This window comes from Danio rerio, chromosome 12 (genome assembly GCF_049306965.1).
Source record: "Danio rerio strain Tuebingen ecotype United States chromosome 12, GRCz12tu, whole genome shotgun sequence".
In the NCBI taxonomy this organism is placed as follows: domain Eukaryota; kingdom Metazoa; phylum Chordata; class Actinopteri; order Cypriniformes; family Danionidae; genus Danio; species Danio rerio.
Genome location: NC_133187.1, coordinates 7,659,742 through 7,678,252, shown reverse-complemented (window position 1 = coordinate 7,678,252; position 18,511 = coordinate 7,659,742). Strand labels below are relative to the sequence as shown.

At 39.1% G+C, this 18,511-nt stretch overlaps 1 protein-coding gene across 1 annotated transcript in view; it reads left to right on the top strand.

Annotated features, from left to right (window-relative positions):
- si:dkey-187i8.2 overlaps positions 1-18,072 on the top strand; it is a 53,945-nt gene extending 35,873 nt beyond the window's left edge. The window contains exon 7 of the mRNA XM_073918142.1: positions 17,598-18,072. The gene's annotated coding sequence lies outside the window, so the exon portion shown is untranslated. The remainder of the gene's footprint in view (positions 1-17,597) is intronic.
- The last annotated feature ends 439 nt before the right edge of the window (positions 18,073-18,511 follow it).

The following is an 18,511-nucleotide window of genomic DNA, read 5'->3' as shown; positions in this document are numbered from 1 at the left end:
CAGAAAACTGCTCAAGAATATTTAATTGTGTGTGTAGGTTGCAATAAGCTGCTTTCACACACAACCTTGAAGAATCTAAGGATCTGAGAATTCTTGTAGCAATCCTTGTGTGCTGTTTCAAGAAAGCAACCATTCATTTGTCTTTGCTTTATAGTATTTTCATTTGTTTATATTTATTTTTTCTTCATTTATCTCTTATTTAATCACATGATCATTAGTCATGTAGATAATTATCATTATATTATTTTATTGATTTATTAGTTTTTGATTTATTATTATTATTGATGATTATTTGTCATTTGATTGTTTTAAAATGTTAACATTACTTTTTTCATATAATTATTCCTTCATTATTATTTCATTTTTCCATATTGTTATCTTTTGACTGTGTAGATTCAAGCGACACATGTTGTCATGAGAAAGAGATGAGAGAATGTCTCCATTTCAAGGTCTGTTTTTTCTCTTGACAATGTTGTGAAGCAGTAATTTTCCATTGCTGTTGCTTCTGCTATAATAACACTTGTTGGATTTACCATGGTCAGACGAAGCCTAAGCATTGAATCAAACGCAACTAATAATATTCAATAAAATCTGCTCTTTTTTTATCATCATTACTTCGTCTCCTGCTTCAGCTCCTCTCTGGCTATCTTAGTAAACTACTATATTGATAGGAGACTGTTATTCAGTTAAATGTAGGTTAACAGGTTTGGGTATTGGAATCTCTGCTGACTTTTTGTCCAGATACCTGGAGAAACTGACATTTCCTGACAAAATCCACCGTCTGGATCTTGTTTAGCTGGCGTGGAGAGTGTGATCTAACAACCTATTTGGTGATCGTCTCTGTATCAGGGCCTTTTAGTGAATATTGTAAGCCCAATACACATTGAACACTACACTTTTCAAGATTGAGTAGCATTAACAATGGAACAAACATTTCGTATCTCAGGCTTCCAATTTCAGCCAAACCATGACTGAGAAAACCGACACTTTCGAGGAAACTATCCTGTGAACAATCCCATGTAAGTGTTGCATCATGTAAGAAGTACAACAAATAAATGACCAGTGAAAATTTGTCATTCTCATATGTCATTATATCGTCAAGTCTCAAACAGTATAATTACATTGGACAGTATAATTACTGGAGACCAAATACTGCTTATTGCTTGCTTTTTATGTTTGAACTAGTGACCTGCGTCTCACTCCCAGTTCATCCACACAAGCTGTCAGAGGGTGTAAACTGCAGCTGTTGTTGTCAACACTCTATAAACTCACACACACAGAGAAATTGACATGCCACTCACGACCGGTGTGGGGAGACTCAGGCTTTCATCCAGCGCTGTGCTGTCTGCTCAGCTGGCGACAATGGACAGCATAGATGTTTTATTTTCAGATAATTCAGCTATCAGAAAGAGACACAAAAGTTACACGGCAGCTTCCTTGTTGGTGTGTGATTTTTAATGTGATGAAGATAAACAGAGTGAAACAATCTGATCCTAAAATGTTTTTCTATGGCTGGTTGGGTTTAATTTGTTTATTGGCATCTTAAATATACTATACATCAGTGTTTATGTTCCTGAAGGCACACCAAGAGTGCACATTTTCAACATCTTTCTAATGAAACGCACCAAAATCAACTCATCAGAACATTACAAGAGACTCCAAAACCTGAAATGAATGGGTTAGATATGGGAGACATCTAAAATATGTACTGTTGGTGTGCCTCGAGGAACAGGGTTGGGAAACACTGCTGCATATGATTGTTTGTTTGTTCGCTGGAAGAGGTTTTATTAAAATTAGGAAAAATATATTGATGGCCTCGTAAACCTTTTCCAGCAAACAAACAAACAAACAGTCATACAGCAGTGTTTCCCAATGTTGTTCCTGAAGGCACACCAAACGTACACGTTTTCAACCTCTTCCTAATCAAGCACACCTCAATCAACTCATCAGAACATAAGAAGAAACTCCAAAACCTGAAATAAATGGGTCAGATAAAAGATACATTTAAAATATGTTCTGTCGGTGTGCCTCTAAGAACAGGGTTGGGAAACACTGCTGAAAATGGCTGTTTGTTTGTTTGCTGGAAATAGATTAATTAAAAATAGGGGAAATAACTATCAATGACCTTGTAAACCTTTTCAGCAAACAGTCATATACAGCAGTGTTTCCCAACCCTGCTCCTGAAGGCACACCAAAAGTACACTTTTTCAACCTCTTCCTATTCGAACACACCAGAATCAACACATTAGAACATTAGAAGAGGCTCAAAAAACCCTGAAATGAATGTGTTGGATAAGGGAGACATCTAAAAGATGTACTTTTGGTGTGCCTCTAGGAACAGGGTTGGGAAACACTGCTGTATATGACTGTTTGCTGGAAAAAGTTTAATTAAAAATAGGGGAAATAACTATCAATGGCCTAGTAAACATTTTCAGCAAATAAACAGTCACATACAGCAGTGTTTCTCAACCCTGCTCCTGAAGGCACACCAAAAGTACACATTTCCAACCTCTTCCTATTCAAACACACCTGAATCAACTCATCAGAACATTAAAAGAGGCTCAAAATCCTGAAATGAATGGGTCAGATAAGGGAGACATCTAAAGTATGTACTGTTGGTGTGCCTCCAGGAACAAGGTTGGGGAACACTGCTGAATATGGCTGTTTGTTTGCTGAAAAAGGTTTACTAGACCATTGATAGTTGTTTCCCTATTTTAATTAAATATGATTCTGAAAATAAATATCCCTATCTTTAATTTAGTCATAATCTTCTCAAGGATACAAATCAATTTATATATAAGCGTTCAGCTGGTGGTTTGGAGTTGTAGTCATAGAGCTTTAACCTCTTTTTTCCTCCTTCAGGGAATGAGAGTTGCATACAGTATGTAGCCAGAACATTGTTTTCAATCTTTCATTACAAGTTACATTGCATAATGTATTAATTAGGGTCCCTATAGAAAACTCCACAACTACTGAACCATGTGTTGCATTCTGTGAAAACACATGTTTTCAAGTGTCTAACGTGAGCATATAAGTGCCAACAAAGGCATAATCACTTATTCCCCAGAGCAGGGGTGTCTAAACTCGGTCCTGGAGGGCCAGTGTCCAGGAGAGTTTAGCTCGAACCCTAATCAGACACACCTGAACTAGCTAATTCAGCTCTTACTAGATATACTAGAAACTTCCTGGCAGGTATGTTGAAGCAAGTTGGAGATAAACTCATCAGGACACGGACTCTCCAGGACAGAGTTTGGACACCCCTGCCATAGAGGCTCTGGAATTACCATTTTGTTATTTTTCAATAGGGTCATAGCGAGTTTTATCTAGCAAAGCTAATGCTAGAGATTTTGAATAAAATAGCATGTTTGGAAAATGTTTTAGTCACAATGGGAAAATACACTGCAGAGACCACATACTGCTCAGTGGGGAGATATTGTGGTTAGTGGTGGGCAAAGCGAGGCTTCGTGAAACACTGAAACAGTCGAAGCAAATGTGTCGAAGCTTCGAAACGTTTCGAAACCCCACTCTACAGTGACATCTAGTGGTCATTTTTTATGTATTGCACTAAAACAGCTTCAGCAAAGAACAGTTGAACAAATTGAGGGATTAAGCCCAACTTTGTATAATGACTCCATTAAGTAACATAGTATAGTGGTTAAGGCGTCAGACTTCCATGCAGGGTTATTAGGTTTCGAAGCCAGACTATGACTGTTGTTTTTAAAACCAATTGGTAATGCTTTGCTCTTGTATCGTTTTGTTTCAACATTGGTCTGATATCCGATTGAACAATTTGTGAATAAATATGTCTTGTTTTTGTCTTAAAACAGGGTTGTTGCTAGATCAAAAACGGTGGCCTGAAGTTATCAAGAATTATTTATATTATTCATTAAATTTCCCATTTATTGTATTTTATTAATGTCTACCTAAACCCATCCATACTGTAAAAATATTTATTATTGTTTTACAGTGTTACAAAAATGATGCTAAATTGATGGCGTAACTGCAGCTGTATCCTATTTAGGCTACACAAAACAGAAACATGATTAAATTCATAAAACCATGATTTCAGAGTATTTGTACAAGTTGGGATTCGAACCCAAAACATCATGCAAAGCATAGGATCAAGGACCAAACAGACAGTCCTCTAAGCCATATGACACAGACATTGATTGATGACCTTGGCAGTCAAATGAGGATTCGCCAGGTCTCGAAACGTTTCTAAGCTGATCGATGCTTTGAATCGCTTTAGTCACGTGACTAGGTGTTTCGAAACACTTTAGTCACGTGACTTGGGTGCTTCGGATCATGCTTCGGTGCAGTGTTTCGAAACACTTGCGCTTCGGGATCTCGACACTGTGTCGAAACATCAGTTTCACGTCAGCCATCCCTAATTGTGGTAGAGTGCATGTGGGCCAGCCCTTATGGTTAAGATGGCTAGCTGGTAGGGAAGACACATGTATACCCAGGGGGGAAATCCTTGTAGAAGATGAACTAACCAGGAAGGTACTATGCATTTGAGGCACTGTTCCCCAATACCTGGGGTGACAAAGTGGGCATACAGCATAAGTACTGGGCCAAGAACCTAACAGGTGTTGAGGGCTGTGGATGAACCCTCCAGAGTTTAGCTATAAGGAACTTACAAGCAGAGAGATATTAAGTGCAGTAATCCCCAGGTGATAGAGCTCCCTCACAGTTACCTGGTGCAACTAGGAGAAAACCAGCTCCACTTAAAGATTGTAGAATTTTGTGGATGTGTCTGGCATTGACCAGCCAGTAGCTACACAGATGTCTGTTAGAGAGGCACCATGCACTAGTGGCCAGGAAGAGACAGCACTCCTTGTCGAGTGAGCTCTTACCCACAGGGGGGCATGATTTATCTTGTGACTGGTACAACAAGGTGATGGCATCCACTAGGGATATGGCCAAAGTGTGGGTATCTAGTGGGCCAATGAATGTCTTGAGAAGGCTATGATTCTGTGTGATCCACATTAAATGCACAACAAGTGAACAGGACACATCAGTGCTAGAGGTGGGACTGGTTCCTCCAAAGGCAGAACTTGCAGGTTTACTACCTGGTCTTGAATTGGAGTGGTAGGAAACTTGGAAACGTAGCAATAGCCATTTCAAAGAGGGGACAGGGATCTACCCCATTACCTTCTTGAAGAACTTCTGAGACAGGGAGAGCACAAAGTTTAAGACCTTGCACAGCCATCCCCGACCTTCCAACACAAACTAAAGAAACAATCTATGATGAGGGAGAATCGAGATATGGAAGTATGCATCATTTATTTTGATACCTGCAAGTACTATAGTAGGAGTTATTCAAAATGCGCAGATCTATAGTTGGTCGTAACACACCAGTCTTTTTGGATATCATAGATTTAAGGACTGTAAAACCTGCTCTTCATCCTAGGAGTGGTTGATGCAATCGCATCTTTAAAACTAAATTATACTTCTGCGACGAGCGATTTCCGTAACCCACGGTGTATGCCTTACGCAGAGCTCTGCATTTATACTTCTGCATTTTGTTTGTGTTGCTCTGCAATAGTACTTCCAAAATGCTAGCTGGGAGTGGGGTTACTATGTTTCTGTGTTCCTCTGTGTTGAGTTGTGTTTAGACCGGAAATACCTGTAATGCGACCTTACTATACAAGTAGCCAAAACTTGCTCATTCAGAGGGAGGAGCTGGCAGACATGCATCAAATTTAATCATAAAGCTAGTACAAAACAAAAACGTCCTTCTGGAACTCCTCCAGGCTACTCGACACTTGTTAAACACTCATGCCAGCGGGGCTCTGTTCTCTCCCACGGCTCACAACCCCATTAACGTTTGTTAACAATACCAAGCTGACCAATCAGCTTGTGATGTGCGTCATCATGAAGTGTAGTTACAGTTTTGAGAGGTGCGGATCAGAATCGACTTCAGCCACGGTGAGGAGTATGTGGCTGTGCAAACACTGCGCTGGACCATCCATGTGCCATCAACGCAGAAGTATAAATCAACATTTAGCCAGGAGGACCACAATCTCCCCACGCAAGACAGGGGTGGCCACAGTCATGAAATACACATCCCTGAACTTGTGAGGCCATCTGGGGCCTTATGTACGAAGACTTGCGTGGAAATCATACTAAAACATTGCGTACGCACAAAGCTGTAAATGTGCGTACGCAGAAAATTCAGATGTATGAAACGCTGCGTACGCCGAATCTCACGCATATTCTTTTGTACATCAGGATGAACGTGAAACTGAGCGCAACATGCACGAGCACAAAACCCCTCCCTGCCTCCTCCCCTGTATGAATATGCTAATGACTTTACTTTGGCAAAACCCAACGAAAAAGCAATGGCAAAAGCAAGCAAAAAGAGAAACTTTGAACAGAATGTGAATTGGAGGTGCTGCTTTCAAAGGTAGACCGGAGAAAAGTGGTGTTATTTGCAAATTTGTTCTCCGGAATTTACAACAAAAGAAAAAAATAGAGTTTAGCTGATGCGGTTAACACAGTTGGGTCTAAACATCGCACTGAGTGAATTAAAAAAGAAATAGTGTGATTTATAGGTGTAAAATGTTGCGGAATCTTTCACAGTTTCAGTGGCGCAGCTCGTAAGACGCATGCCAATTTGTTTTGACACGTTCAAGCATGAACTCGGTTCGAATCCAGCGTCTGATAAACTCTTTCTTCTTTTTTCCCCCGCTACATATCAGATTTTGCCTACTATTTATCACAAGAAAGACATGTAGGAATCTTTAATAAGTGTGTGCATCATATTTTATTTGCACATTTATTGAATGGAAATGTTTCTGATTCACGCATGCAAATTCATCTTCAGATGGTGTCTTTATAGGAATGTGCGTGCAGTAGATAGCTCAGATTACATTTGGAAAACAGGCGACCGCTGCAAATTGTGCTTTAATGTTTAGCTGGTCAACTGTATGGTATGGAAACCCTATATACCTGCTAGATGAACCCGTCTCATACAGCTGCAAGGCTCAGACACTTTGTAGAGTGCAATTTAACACAACTGCCTCTAGGAGTCGCCAATGGAAATAAAACAGACACGCACAAAAAACGTACGCCAGCCATAAAGCTGCCATGGAGCTGCGCACATTCCCACGTTCAGTTCATCGTTAGTAAATCCAAACGTGAGCGATTCTGAGCGTGAAACCTGGCGTACTCAAAGGTTTTGTGCGTACGCAGTGTTGATACCTGAGGCCCCTGAATCGTGAACTGAATCGCGTAGCCAAGTTGGATTGTTCAAATGAAGTTGCAAGGACAGGCTGGGCAGAACTAAAAAAGCTGACAGAGCCCATGGAAGTGGCATTTGCTGATGTACCAGTGGTCAAGAGAACACCCAACCTGAGACACGTCACAAGTGCCAGTTTAATCTTCAGATCTCCCTGTGCTCAAACAGCCCTGTGGGTAGTAACAGAGAAGGCTAAAACTTTTACAGCACAATCTCAGCACTGTCAAAGAAATTCCCCCTCTCTCTCTGTGAGAACAAGTGCTACTTGTAAGCACTACATCAACCATGCCCAGACATGTAACAGATCAATCGTGAGCATCTTCCAGGGGAAAGATTGCACCGACCACATTGCGCACCGACCATGTTGCTCTCCTAGTGTGGAATTTTATTTTCTCTCGTGGGAACGAGTGAAAAATTCCCAGTGAAGTGCCATGGGGCACAATGCAACACTGCCACTGAATGTACCAATCATCAGTGAAAGTTCTTAAAACACTTAAAACCATAGACTTGGAGAGTGGCTTGCTTTTGAAGCAAAAATCTGAAGAATCAGCTACAGTTCCACTGACAGTAAATACCCATATGTGATGGAGTGGTCCCACATGCTGATTCCACTCACCAATTTCAATAGGCCGTTTCATCGAATTCAGAGTGGCTGGTTAACTCATCAATCAGTGTTTCGTAGTGTCTGACTAAAAGGCAAATACATTCTTACTGATGACCAATTTTCAATTTCAACCATTAAAAAGACCTTATATTAAACCTTTCCTATATCCCTGGTAAATTGTATGCGCCATTAGAAAGTGACTGACTGGCAAGATCTGGAAATGTAGCATTTGACCAGAGAAATTCAGAAGCATAAACAAACCAGAAACCAAGCTGAATCTTTAGAGCTCTTGTTTGGATGTTTGTGACATGCTGTTTGAAACGGGACTCCAAAAATCATCACACTGGAGAAATCATGTGCAGCGCAGCAGGTGTTTTCAGCCTCTTTCTGCTCTCAGTAAACAGGCCAGGGTGCCGTAGCTCATCCAAAAACACATTACCATGCAATGTTATACTCGGGCCAGTATGACACAGGCCAATTCTTGCAAAAAGCCGGACTCAAAATTAAAGGTGTTGTAAATAAACTGCTACCAAAAACCTCCATTATTAACATGTATGACTGTGTGAAATGGCACAAGCCACTACCTTGAATATCTGTTTAAACTTGAGAGTTTTGATAAAGCAGAAGTAGAAAAAAGAAGTGTTAGAAATGTTTATTCCATATTGTGTCATACATTAAGCATTCAGGTATGACTGGATATGGTCAAGGTATGACATCCATTCTTTATAATAGGATAAAAAACATTAAACACTATGACTAAACATTAATATTTCAGTGATATCTGTTAGAAAAAAAGGTTTAACCATGCTTTTCCCAAAAAAAAAAAAGAAATCACTCATCGGCGTCAGTGGTGTAGTGGTCAGTGCGTTGACATATGCACTCAGGTGGTCGCAGCGACCCAAGTTCGATTCTGCTTTGTGGTCCAATGCCGATCCTTTCCCTCTCTCTGCTCCCCATGCTTTCCTGTCAATTCTCTACTGTCTTATCAAATAAACTAACTAAATAATAATAATAACAAAAAGAAATTACTTTCATCATCTTTAATATGTTGTAGGTCTACATAAATTTAATGTACATGCAGTTTGACTGTTTCAAGGCCCTCATTTTATAATTTTTCTTTAGTACACACAAGCATGCACAATTTCTGTGAAAATTAATGTTATGTCTTATATATTTCAATGCTTAATTGCATCATACAGCAATTTCACTGGCTGTTATATTTTTTGATGCGTTCATATGAACAAAAACTGACAAATTTCAATGCAGTAAACAAGTCTCATACAAAGAGAGAGAGTCTCACAAGAGAATGGCAAGCTTTGGATGTTTATATCTTATTTTGTTTAACACACTACACTCACCGGCCACTTTATTAGGTACTGTTAGTAAAACATTTTGACCTTGAGAAACTGATTGGATCATTGTCAATTGGTACTAATGGTCCCAAAGTGTTTCAAGAAAACATCCCCCACACCATTCCACTACCACCACCAGCCTTAGTTGTTCTGAGCCTACTATCTAAACGCTGCAGCAGAAATCGAGACTCATCACACCAGACATTTCTCCAATCTTCTATTGTCCAGTCTTCTATTGCTGAGCCTGTGCGAATTGTAGCCTCAGTTTCTGGTGTCGTGGTTTTCTGTTTTTCTCTTACTGAATCAAACTCAGACTGGGGGTTATGAATATCAGAAGAATATTCTTTATTGGAATATTTTTTCAAAAAAGCAGAGAGGTCTTTAAGCAGACCCATCCCTAGTCTCACTCAAGGACAATCTAATGTCCCTCACATTTGCTATCCCCTTTATCCTGGCTTCCTCCCAACTTTGTGTTTTCACAGCTGTTTACTGGTTCAACAGGCCTCTTCCAGCTCCTACTTCTTTACGACCCCTATTTAAAGCCGCTTCTCAAATGTAAAGATCTAATGTATTCATCACTGTTTTTACACATACAGTTCACATTTGGTAATCATGACTAGTATCTATGTTTCAAACATCTAGACTGGACTCTTCTCTCCTGTACAGTATAGGTCTTTTCAAACATACATGACAGTTTCTACATATGTTGTATACATTTTATGCTTTTCTGACACAGATGGTTCTCATTGTATCCTCAAGTCCTCTCTCGTGCTCTTTTTTGACCCCTTTGCCTTAACCTGTCACCTGTTTTCAAAGACATATAATGGCAGTTTCATAGGGCCCTCCACTCACCCAATTAAATGTGTCTTCATATAGGTTTAGTAAATTAAAATCTTCATCACTGGTTGACAGGAGTGGCACCCAGTGTGGTCTTCTGCTGCTGAACCCCATGCGCCTCTAGGTAGTGCATATTTGTGCATTCAGCGATGCTCTTCTGCATACCTTTATTGTAATGAGTGGTTATTTGAGTTTCTGTTGCCTTTTGATCAGCTCGAGCCAGTTTGGCCATTCTCCTCTGACCTCTGGCATCAACAAGAAATTTGCACCCACAGAACTGCCGCTCACTGGATAATACCTTTTTTTTTTAGTGATGGTTGTGTGTGAAAATCCCAGTAGATCAGCAGTTTCTTTAATACTCAGACCAGCCCGTCTGACACCAACAACCATGCCACCTTCAAATCACCTTTCCTCCCCATTTTGATGCTCGGTTTGAACTGCAGCAGATCGTCTTGACCATGTCTACATGCCTAAATGCATTGAGTTGCTGCCATGTGATTGGCTGATTAGAAGTTTGTGTGAACAAGCAGTTGGACAGTTGTACCTAATAAAGTGGTTGGTGAGTGTAGCTTATAGATATCCTTAGGACTGACGTACTTGTACTAATATCTACAAAACCTTATTTTGATTTCATGAGGACTGTGAAAGGATACGTGCTCTAGTTTAATGGATGTGCTTAAGATCATCATAAAATTGATACTGTTATTGTTCCTAATGTGTGTTAATTATGAGCAAAACATTTTGACCTTGAGAAACTGATTGGATCATTGTCATTTGCCATTGGTCTTATGCAGGGCCTGCGCGGCCATAGAGGCGACCTAGGTGACTGCCTAGGGCGGAAAATAGAGAGGGCGGCGTCCGCGACACCTCCCTCAACACCTGCGTCCTCATTTACGTCCGCGACACCTCCCTCAACACCTGCGTCCTCGGTTACGTCCGCGACACATTCCTCAACACCCGCGTTCTCAGTTATGTCTGTTATGATAACCGGTCATTTGCATTTTTACTTTCGGTTTGAGGGCGGCGTGATCGTCCTTTGCCTAGAGCGGTAGTTCAGCTTGCTCCAGTCCTGATCTTATGTGATTGACAGGTTGTCCCATCCTTCTGCCAGTAAAATATCATTAGAAAATAAATGTTGTTGGAGAGGGAAAGTTATGTTAATGTTGTTATTATTAAAAATTTAGATTAAGACTCGAGAGCATGGAGAATGAGTCCGGAAAGAACCCAGTGACAAACAAGTCTCCATTGATCATTGATTCTTTGGGCGAGCCTGAACACTGACCGGTGACCTACTCACACCAGCAACTTCTCCACGATAGACTGAAGCTCTGCATGGTTGTGCACAACTGAGACTGATTTCTCTTCAGGTTTTTTATTTCCTTTACTTTTTTTCAATTGGTGCAGTTTTGTTCATCGCCACTTTTACCACTGGCTTGCTCGGTTTTAGGACTTGTGGAGCTGCACATCAATGGATTTACTCTAGAGTGTTTGGACTTTCAGCAGTGAAAATTAAACCACACTGAACTAAACTAAAATTCAACTCTGAAAACTGGACTGACACCATTTCAGTTTACCAGAACCTCCATGTTAAGCTGCTTTGACACAATCTACATTGTTAAAGTGCTATAGAAATAAAGATGAATTGAGCTGAATGAATCTAAAAGTAAAATATAATTTGCTATATTACATTTAAAGTATAAGAAATGTCAGTTTTGTCCAACAAATAAACAGGTTCTCTTTCCATTGCATTTATCACAGAAGGGAACGTTGTTTCACTTGCGTGTTCGGATCGTTACTTTCAAGGTGGGGTTGAAGAGAACACAGCGGCATTGACTGGTGAATAATATAGATCCCAACAGCTACAAGGACTTTGTTCAGTAAATCCAACACTCAGCAGAAATCTGAGGTCAGGTCTTTCTACACCCTCTTTACTTTTAATGCATTAGTCTCAAGAGTTTTGAAAGTCAGAAAGAAGTATTGATATTTAAAAAAAAATTATATGAATATTTCATCTTTTGGAAGCTTTGGAATTATGTAAATACTCTCTGGCCAAACGCAGACACGCATAGGTCAAGAGAATGAAATGGATAAGAGATAATGGAAAGTCATCCTTCTCTTTCCTAGTCAACATTCATTGACCTTTCTTTTCTCACCTTGGGCTATTCCCATATTGATCTTTCCAGATCACCCCAGATTAACGGCTGTTATCATCTCCCTGTGCTCAATACCATCTAAAGTCACTTTTTCCTCACTGTTTGTCTTAAGTCCTTAATATTTACCAGTGCTCAAATGGCCTTAACCCGCCTACCGACCCACATCAGCCGTAAAACCACAGGTCACCACATTCTGCTCAATCTTGCCTAAAGATTAAAAGTCAATTCAATCCCTTGAGTTTCAGATGCCAGTTATTGTATTTGCTCAAGGAGTAAGTGGATTTGATCTGATCCGATTTGATAGAAAGGGGAGTCCTGCGTCTTTTTTTTTTTTTTTTTTTTTTTTTAATTTTGAGTTGGCAGTAGCTTGCCACAAACATCGAACAGTATTGCTCCAAGAACATATTTTGTAGTACAATATTTATGAATTTAAAATCTAAAGATGTTTCATTGAATACACAACTGATTAATTAAGCATGATAAAACTGTTAGCTCCATTTTGTAATACTTTATTCATGACTATAGGCCAATACACGCCTCAAAAACAAACTGCATCTGACACTTTAATGGGTTTGGTTGTATTATAGTGTTACACCTGTTTTCGGCGTTGGTGCATTTAGAATGATTTTACACTTAGGAAAATCCACTTTTACTATTTTAAAAAGGGGAAAAATGATTGATGTGCCCAGCACATGGTCTGAAAGAGTTGTCTTTATTCTCTTAATGAGTTATGAGTGTGTTTTGGGCATAATGTCCATTAAACCAGTGGTCCTCAACCTTTTTAATCATTGCAGACCAGTCAATGCTTGAAAATTTACTGTGGCCTAGAGGGTTGGGGGCTGTGGTTCTTCGTACACTGCTAAGCGACCATCAGTGTTTTCTCAGAGGATGACAAGCTGACAAAACATTGCTGTAACTCTAAAACGTATTTTATTTATGGTGAAATTAAAAAGCAGTGCAGTGTTTGGTTGTTCTGTGATTGTCTGAAGTAATTAGTCTACTAAAATTTGTATGTTGCATACAATGTATAAAGCTGCAGCATCAGTTCTTGTCACTGTTCTTGACTCGCAGTGCGCTTGCGGCATTCTGAAAGATGTTTTCAACTGGTTTGCGCGCATCGCTCCCAATTTGTGCGCACCAGCCACGCACCTCCATTGGAAATAACGAACTTGCACATGGAAAAGACGAAATATGTGAACGGCCCCTAAAGGGCCACCATCATTGCAATCTCCAGCAGTTGATCTTCTTGCGCAGACATGCTAGATTCACCTGATTTGTTGGGAATTTAATTGCAGATCCATTCCTTGGCAGTTTGTGGGTCCTTCTCTTAGCCCTTTCCCCCTACGCAAAGAAACTTTCCAAAGAAATCTGATTTTTACTCATTTCGCTAGGTTGTTTGTTCAATTTTGGCGCTCAAGTGACCAGGAAATACCCAAGAAAATGCGGTCATTTTGCAAAATAAAGGACCTTTCAGACTCAAATAGTAAATTAAACTGAAACAATTATTGATTTCCAGTTGTCTGAATTTCAGTTGTGCCATAGCAGATTTGCTTTTTACATGGCAGACTATGTAAACAGAAAACTGAATGCTTTACCATTGAAGACATGGATCTTCTCGTATTGGTTTTTTAATTTTCATGTAAACAATAACCTTTTACATTTATTTAATCCTTTTATTTATAATATTTAAAGATGTTTGTGTGCTGCTACGCATCCCTGTGTGTGTAACAAGCAACATGTATGAGGTTATATAGGTGCATATCACCAAAGACTATTCACCTTATTCTTTACGTAAGAGCGGGCGCAGCCATTAGAATCTTTTTAGCTCAGGACTTCCGGTCTCGATCACTTCCATTTATTTTTAGATGTTGAATCGACTGAATCGGAAGTTCTACACAATCACAAAAACGAGTGCACTCCCGCATTGCAGAATAAGGTCAATAGAATACACAAGACATGTCACTCGTATAGATTAAAATGGGGAAAACTGTAGCGGTCAATATGGCGAATGAAGCCTCGTTTACTAGTACAGGAGCCAACCATCGATCGATATAAACAGTTTGGTGGTCAACAAACACTGGAATACTTGCTTCACAAACATAAATGTATCCGCATAATGGTTACCCTGATGAAGGCAGACTTCTGCCGAAACGCATAGGTTTTTTAGAGATTTAGCCATGTGAATAAAGGCTTTTTAATTTTTTCACTTTACTCGAGTGCCTTGGACTGATTCTTGTTGCAGTATCCGCATAATGCTTGAAATATGTGCTTTTAAATGAACCAAGTGTGCACTTGAAAACAAAAGTTGTCTGGTTTTGTAATCCGTAAGAAACTAACGCGAGGTACAGTCTGTCTTATCAAATGCACATTACATGAAAGCAACTACTCAAACGCCCCACAATCTTGTAAACATAGCTGCTGTTATTTCTGGAGAAGATTCACCAACAAGACCTAGTTGAATTTCTTCAGAAGAGCAGCGCGATCAATCTCATTTATGGCTGTTCTACACATTGTCATTCACTGGGTAATGATCGTATGGTGTCGTGATCTCGTTCCTTTCGAGTGCACATGTACATTAGCTTGGGCAACCTAAAAATATGCTGATTTTGATTGATTCAAATGTTTAGAAACGAAACTTATGAGACAGCTATTGTTTTATTTTATTGAGGATTCCAAATATGTAAAAAAGTTTTGGAGAATTTGATGTTTCCACTTTCAGACAGAATGCCCCAGCATATTTAGATTAAGAGAGGTGTTTCGAAGATGGCCGAGAGTGAAATGACTTGCCTTAAAGGGAGTTGAATATCCTTAAAGTTTTTAAATAACATCAAATAAAAAGACCAAGTGCCATTTGAAGGTCTATTTCAGTTTAAAGTAGCAATGTGCCTTAAAACAAGGGTGCACAAATGGGTGGAAATGCGTTTGCCATTTAAAAAAAAAAAAAAAAAAACATGCGCATAATTAAATAAAATATAATTAATTAAACCAGCAGAAGATGTTTGTTTTGTGCCTGGCACAACATAGCACTGGGTGTATGTTAGGTGTATGCATACATTTCTTACCATCTCTTGCATGTGAAGACTTTCTTTGAGGAAGGACAATATCTTAATTAAAGGTAAACAATGGAGGCTTTCTACATATAATTAAGTACATTAACAATGTACATTGTTAACAATCTTGTTAACAATTAAGTTAACAATTCAAGCACACAGTATTTCTGCAAAACCATGATCTATCTATATAGCCATGTAATAAAAGCCAGAAAAGAGGTGCTGAAATGTAAATTCTTCTAAATCTCAGATTTTTATTTTTATTTTTATCTGTTTGTCACACCAAACTTTAAAGGTGAACAGATTCCTCTGAGAGCTGGTGGAGTCCCAGAAACTGAGCACAGCTCTCTCTTTATCAGTGTTTCCTGAGTTTGCATTATGCTTTAGATTTTGAAGCCTTTGCCTCCCCTGGAGCAACATGTACAGCCAATACTGAGCAAAACAAGACCATCAGAAACTCAGATCAACTCATTGCTTATTGTGTCATACATATATTTTTCCTGAATTCCTGACGCAGTGGTGCAGTAGGTAGTGCTGTCGCCTCACAGCAAGAAGGTCGCTGCTTCGAGCCACGCCTGGGTCAGTTGGCGTTTCTGTGTGGAGTTTGCATGTTCTCTCCTGCGTTTGCGTGGGTTTCCTCCCGGTGCTCTGTTTTCCTGAACAGTCAAAAGACATCCGGTACAAGTGAATTGGGTAGGCTAAATTGTCTGTAGCGTATGAGTGTGTATGGATCTTTCCCAGAGATGGGTTGCAGCTGGAAGGGCATCTGCTACATAAAACCTATGCTTGATAAGTTGGCGGTTCATTCCACTGTGGTGACCCCAGATTGATAAAGGGACTAAGCCAAAAAGAAAATTAATGAAAGAATGGAGAAGTTTTAGTACCCTTATGAAAATTCAGATTGAAATGAGCAACCGAAAGCTCTTATGAAAACTCTTATGTTAAATTTATAATCAAAGCAATGGGAATGAAAGAATCAATGGAATAAGCAAAACTAGTACAACACTGTGTGAGAAGCAACCCTGCTCATGAAAAAAAAAAAAAAGTGTGGTAGCGTTTTAAAGAAATTGCTTCTTGCATTCTTTGCTACCATTTCCAACCTTGGTCCATTTGAGTATTAGTATACTGTCTGCTTAATGTCTGTTGATGCAGACATTCAACAGACATTTAATTGACTATAAGAAACTTTTCAAGTACGTGTCAACTTTCACTTTTCCCCAATCCTAATACCAACCTAACAGTCTACTTAAAATCTAATGAGATTTAGTTGGCATGTAAATGCAATGTAACTTTAATTCAACAAATGGACCATCAAAATAAAGTGTGACCTCATTCTAAAAACATACCACTAAATACATTTCTAGAGAGCGCCAAATATGTCCCAGGAGCTATGTTTTTCTGCAGTTTTTGTAAATCCACCAGAGGCAGCTGTGTACAGTTTTTATTCAGATCTCAAATTTCTCTCGCGAGTGCCATTCACGCCCGTGTCCACTCACTTCCGTAAACTATTCCAGCATATGTTTTACACAGCAGATGCCCTTCCAGCGGCAACCCAGTACTGGGAAACACCCATACACTCTCATTCACACAAACACTTATACACTACAGCCAATTTAGTTTATTCAATTCACCTATAGCCCATGTCTTTGGACTGTGGGGGAAACCAACTTGAGAACATGCAAACACAGAAAACATCAACACTGAAATGCCAACTGGCCAATCCGAGAGTCAGACTAGCAATCTTCTTGCTGTGAGGCGAAAGTGCTAACCACTGAGCCACCGTGCTGCCCCGAATTTGAAATTTACAGTGTTTTTTTGTTTTAGCACACATTGTTATTCTTCAGGTGAACAATTAATTCACACAAGTTAATACACTGGAAACATTTTGTTTTGTCTTCAATCAAATCTTCTTCGGCTTCAAAATGGCGGTCCTTCTCTGTGGACATCAGTTTGACGGCTTTAGCCACAGTATTCTTAACCACACTTTTCTTACTATTAGTTTTCTACAAGAGAATGACCAGCCTGATCTCACGAGAAAACGTACGAATTTTACGTTTTGCCAGTTTAGTGGCTAATTCGTACAATTTCATACGAGTTCAGTCGTACGAAATTTTATGATTTTTAAAAAGGAGGTGTGGCACCTAACCCCACCCCTAAACCCAACCGTCACTGGGGGATGAGCAAATCGTACTAAATTGCATGAATTAGATCGCACGAATTTATTCGAATTAGCCACTAAATCAAAAAAAATCCCCTCCCCTTACTCAATATTCAGTTTCAGTTAGAAGTACATGAACATACTGATATAAAAGTCTTGATGAGCAACTTGATGACATCTGATCTGTTTTTTCTTTACAGAATGAATGAATTCATTTATTCTCTGATTGAATTCCACACTGCTGTTATTTTGAACATGCTTCAGTGCATTAGCCAATTACTCAAACATGAAGCATACATGGAGGAACAGTTGGGTGTGCTGCTTTTCTATTGCAAAATTACTTGCACATGTACGTGGATCCTTTTAATGCACAAATAACACTGTTTACTGATAAGTGTTTCAAAAGGTTACTGATGTTGTACTGCTATTATTTGGATACAACTGTGCACATATAAATATATGTGTTCCATTTATTTGAGTTAACTCTTTTAGTTAAAGCAAATCTCCATCTTTTCATGATACCACTTGAGTATTTCCTTGGGTGTAGTTCCAATTAAACTTTAAGGTTACAGAAAGTAATTCACCGGGTCACACAAGGTACAAGGCTCAGTGACTATAATAATTCATCCAACAAATCTTAAAAATTACAGCAGCATTTATTAAACATCCCTGATTCAACCTCTCTCCATCCTCTTCCTCTGTGCAGTCTAGACCATAACTGCAAGCAAACAACTATAACTGCAGTCTCTATAGCTTTTTGAGCAGATGTGCATATGATTGTGAGCATAATTCATAATTGATGATCATTATCTTTCGCATTAAAAGTTGAAAATATGGCCTTACCCTACCTCTGGAGTCAAAAAGTCCTCCAACTCAGGAACAGCACAGATAGATGCTTTGGCAACTGAGGGCAATATAGTTTCATTTAGTTTAACTTCATGCACCAAGTTAACTAAATCTAAAATTATTAAATAAAAATACAAATAAATTAAATACAACATGTTGGACATAATCAATTGAATAAGTAAATAAGTAATTAAGTAAATAATTAATTAAATAATAAAAATAAGTACATAAGTAAATAAGCAAATAACTAAGTAAATAAGTAATTAAA